Source organism: Babylonia areolata, chromosome 21 (assembly GCF_041734735.1).
Source record: "Babylonia areolata isolate BAREFJ2019XMU chromosome 21, ASM4173473v1, whole genome shotgun sequence".
NCBI classification, from domain to species: domain Eukaryota; kingdom Metazoa; phylum Mollusca; class Gastropoda; order Neogastropoda; family Buccinidae; genus Babylonia; species Babylonia areolata.
The window spans coordinates 19,792,674-19,797,673 of NC_134896.1; positions in this window are offsets into that span (position 1 = coordinate 19,792,674).

The window sequence follows — 5,000 nt, forward strand, 5'->3', positions numbered from 1 at the left end:
TGTGTATGTGTGTGTGTATGTTGTGTGTGTGTGTGTGCTTGCGTGTTTATTTTTGTAATGAACTGTGTTAAAAGGTCGTCTCTGTGGCTGTCTTTATCTGTTTCTGTCTGTCTGTCTGTCTGTCTGTCTCTGTCTTTCTCTCCCTTCTAACCCCCATTCCTTTCTCTCGTAAACGAGAGGGAGCCGTGTGTAATACAGAAAATGCAAAATAAACGAAAACTGAAATGCGTTTTCTATCTTCAGTGAATGAAAGAGAGATTAAGATACTATCAGTGATCTCAAACTGTTCTTGTCAATGGTTAGCATGAGTTTCCGTTTCAGCCTCGAGGAGGCGTCATCGTGTGCATACTAATCCATATCCACAACATCACGCCCGCTTAGAAAACCAAAAGATTAACTCTTTCCATACGAACGGCGAAAGAGACGACGTTAAAGCCTGAACCGGACTATAAATGGCGGGCGATTTGAATCAAGCCAGTTTCTCACCAGAGTCTGACACTGTGACGTCGGTGAAGGTTTATTCAAAATAAAAGCCTAATAAAGCTACGGTTTGGCTTCATTTATGGCAGAGAGCGAGATTTGCCTAGCAGCTTCCAATCTAGACCTGAATTGACTTTGGAAAGTACAAAATGTGTCAGCTACACGTAATACAAAATTTGAATGCAGAGAAAAGGGGCGGAGCTAGAACCGAAACCTTGCTCTCGGGAGTTAAGACTTTAACAGCGTTTCACCGTAATTATCATCATCAAAATATTGCAAGCGGAAGGCTCTTATACTGAAGAGGTGAATATTGACAAAGAATACCACAATTCTGACGACGGAAGCTAAAGGTTGGGTCATTCAGACACCCACTGGACATTCGAGGGGTCTGTGTAGAGGAGAAGAGAGGACTGGCCGTACTGAGTGAGTTAAATAGGGATAGATGCATGAGCAATGCCATGGCACGGACCCAACGCTTTGACATTCGCAGCCATGGACAGTAGCGTGGTGTTTTTTTGTTGTTGTTTTTTTCAAATCCCTCTGATGCGGGATTCGGTTGTTGTTTTGTGTTATGTTATTGTGCCACTCCCTATGGGGGTGGGGTGGGGTGGGGTGGGGGATGGTGGTTGGAGTGTGTGTGTGTGTGTGTGTGTGTGTGTGTGCGAGCGTGTGTGCGTCTTTGTGTGTTTGTGCCCCTGTTACTGTGTGTGTGTGTTCTTCTGTCAGGTCCTGCTTGTGAATTGAATTCTGTGTGTGTGTGTGTGTGTGTGTGTGTGTAGTTCTCTATGTCTGTCATTCTCCTCTCTCTCTCTCTCTCTCTCTCTGCAGATCCACCCCCTCCCCTCTTTCTCTCCCTTTTTCTATTACACTTTAAGTTTCTCCATCCCCGTATTTTACCACCCTCTCCCCGTTTTTCTAGTTTTTGTTGTTGTTGTTGTTGTTTCACTCTCCCCTCCCCTCTGTCTCCACCCTTTCTCCCTTTTCACCCTCTCTCTCCCTCCTACCGTGTCCCCTTATAATAAATTTACAACTCAATATCTCCCACATAACCACCTCCATTGTAACCTGCCATGTCTGAACCGAGAGAGCGGTGAGGAAGACTGAGTCCCCGCAACAGCTGCGAAGCATTAAGTAATACGACCCCGCTACGTTGTAATGAAGCCCGTGGTCGCGGGGAAAAAACAACAACAACAAAAAGACAATCACAAACACACACACTAACACACACACACACTAACACACACACACACACACACACACACACACACACACACACACACACACACACTAAAATAAAAATAAAAATAAAAAACACAGGCATGTGTCTTCCCTCCTAGTGTTCACGACGCTGATGGGGTGGTGGTGGTGGTGGTCACGATGGTAGTGGAGAAGTGCAGCGGTGGAGAACTGAACACAGAAACAAAGGAATTTCCGGTTCAAATCTCGTACGCACCGTGAGGGCTGGGATGTAGGAAAGGTTGGCGGGGGTAGGGGGTGGATTTGTTTTTATATATATTTTTTTTTTCTTAAATTCATTTTTGGCATATGTGTAACATATGAACATTGTGGGGTGTAGTTTTTTTTTCCGGTCTCGCCCCCCCCCCCCCCCCCTGTCCCCACCCCCACCCACCACCTCTTCCTCAGTCCCCTCGTCCACCTCCATTCTTCCCATCTGCTGAGCCTTGAGCGTTGGTCGGGGTGCTAGTCTTTTGTCGAGTTGATAGGGAGGAGAACAAAACATGGAAAAAGGCAGGATTTTGGTTTCCCTCAATGTCCCATAGACGGGAGGTGTTGCAGTGATTTCTTTACCATCCGTCAGCTTTTCAGCTCGGGTCCAGTCTTTTCAGCCAACAGAAACCGTTAACTGTCTCCATACGAACGGCGAGAGAGACGACGTTAACAGCGTTTCACCCCAATTACCATCATCAAAATATTGCAAGTGGAAGGCTTTTATACTGAAGAGGTGAATGTTGACAAAGAATACCACAATTCTGACGACGGAAGCTAAAGTTTGGGTCATTCAGACACCCACTGGACATCCGAGGGGTCTGTGTAGAGGAGAAGAGAGGACTGGCCGTACTGAGCGAGTTAAAGTGAACAAGGTGCTTTGAAAAACAACAACAACCGCACTGTCTTGATCTGAAACAAAACTACATTTTAACGATGTTTGAAAGAAAGGTTGAAAAGTCCTAAAGCCTTTCAGAGCCAGTGAATTCACACGGGCCACTGTGCCTACGGTTCAGCTGATGAAGGCGGGGCCCAATCCTCTCCTGCCGCCGTTATAACTTTCCCTAACCGAAATTAAGTACACATTGACACATGGCTGGAGTGAGGAAAATCGGAGTAAAGTGCCTTTCCCAAGAACACAACACCAGGCCACAGACCTTGATCACTTTCGTGACGGGCGCAATAGCCGAATGGTTAAAGCGTTGGACTTTCGATCTGAGGGTCCCGGGTTCGAATCTCGGTGACGGCGCCTGGTGGGTAAAGGGTGGAGATTTTTTTCCGATCTCCCAGGTCAACATATGTGCAGACCTGCTAGTGCCTGAACCCCCTTCGTGTGTATACGCAAGCAAAAGATCAAATACGCACGTTAAAGATCCTGTAATCCATGTCAGCGTTCGGTGGGTTATGGAAACAAGTACATACCCAGCATGCACACCCCCGAAAGCGGAGTATGGCTGCCTACATGGCGGGGTAAAAACGGTCATACACGTAAAAGCCCACTCGTGTATATACGGGTGAACGTGGGAGTTGCAGCCCACGAACAAAGAAGAAGAAGATCACTTTCGAGGGACAAATCCAGTGTTGCAAGCTGCTCGGGTTATATTACTGCACAATAGGAAGAGATTGTTACGCCGTTTGTAATGCAGTATATATTATTGTCGTTATCGTGTGCTATTTCACGTAAATTTCTTTATACATTGAGATACTAGATACTTATTCGTACAAAAAAATATTGTTGTTGACACCACATTGGTACTCGTAATGCACATATCTTTAGTCGAACTTGCACTTGTTTTCCAAGCTAATAAGTTACAATGTGTATGTTTTCACATATCATATACCAAAAAAATGTGAAAAAAACCCACAAACAAACAAACACCGAAAGAAAACAAAAACTCCCAGGCGTGCTCATAAACAGCTTTTCCCCATGAGTTGTTCGTCCTTCAGTTCATCTTTTCACATCATCAATATATTATATATGTGATATCAGTCCCTATGCTGCACAAGGGAGGCAGGAGTTTGATGACAACCTGAACCCGGCGGTGTGAGTATTTCGTCCTCCCTGTGGGGATTTCTCAGCTGGCCTGACGTTATTACCTCCTCACGGTGTTATAATGATAATTGATGGCACTCCTTCACCACGTACGTCAGCTGGTTTGCTCTTCGTCTGAAGCAAACCATGACAAAAATGTAACAAACGAACACAGAACACACACACACACACACACACACACACACACACACACACACACGTCCTTGTCTGTCTTTCTCTTTCCCTGTCCCTTTCTCTGTCCTTCTCTTCCTATTTCTCTGACTGTCCCTCTTTCTGTATCTCTGTCTCTCTCTCTGTCGTCTTTCTTCTGTGTGTATATAAATATCTTTCGTTATATGTATGTATGTATGTATGTATGTATCTGTCTGTCTGTCTGTCTATATATCTAGTATGAATCATCTATCTCTCTGTCTGTCGGTCGGTCGGTCTGTCGGTCTGTCTGTCTCCTTCAACTCTCTCTGAAACCCATGCTCTAATACCTAAATGACATACAGTCAGTGAAATGCGTCTTCAAAAAGAATAAAGCACGAGGCGACAGCAGGGGGGGAGAGAGAAAAAAAAAATCACCATTTAGTCAGTTTGGTACGGGCGGATTATGAGATTTTGCCCGCATAGTTAACACACAGACAGACAGAACAACACAATTGTATCGTATGGTCGGTCCTTTACTCTGTCCAGGACGCTGACAGAATCCAGTGGAAAGAACGCATCACTGCTCTCGTGCCACAATCACAGTCCGTCGTTTGCCTTTCATTTCCGCACGTGAGACCGCAACAACAACAACAACAAAAAAAAAAAACAACCCCAAACTGGTGTGGGTTGCGAGGAGAACGGTCCATACCGTGTGTTATGTCCTTATCGGCCTGCCTGGCTGACAGTGCTCGTGGCACAGAGTGCGTTTACCACCTTTTACCCTTCCTCCTGTGTTGTCAAAGAGGACTGTCCGAACATATGATTCAGTCGGGTAAAAAGCCCTAAAGAAGATACCTGTTGAAGATATTAGAAAATGAAATAAACCGGTGATAAATGAATATGCGTGATTGTCTTCCCTTTGTTTTGCACGCTTAAGATCAAAGAAAAATCGATAGATGTACAACTTCGACTGTCGTCACTCGTAGAAAAGCATTGTGTATATCAATGTTTGTAACAATCGTTTGATAGGACCTAATATATATATATATTTTTTTTTTAAATAATAATCAGCAAACGAAAATAAAGTCACCAGCAACCGTGATGTCGA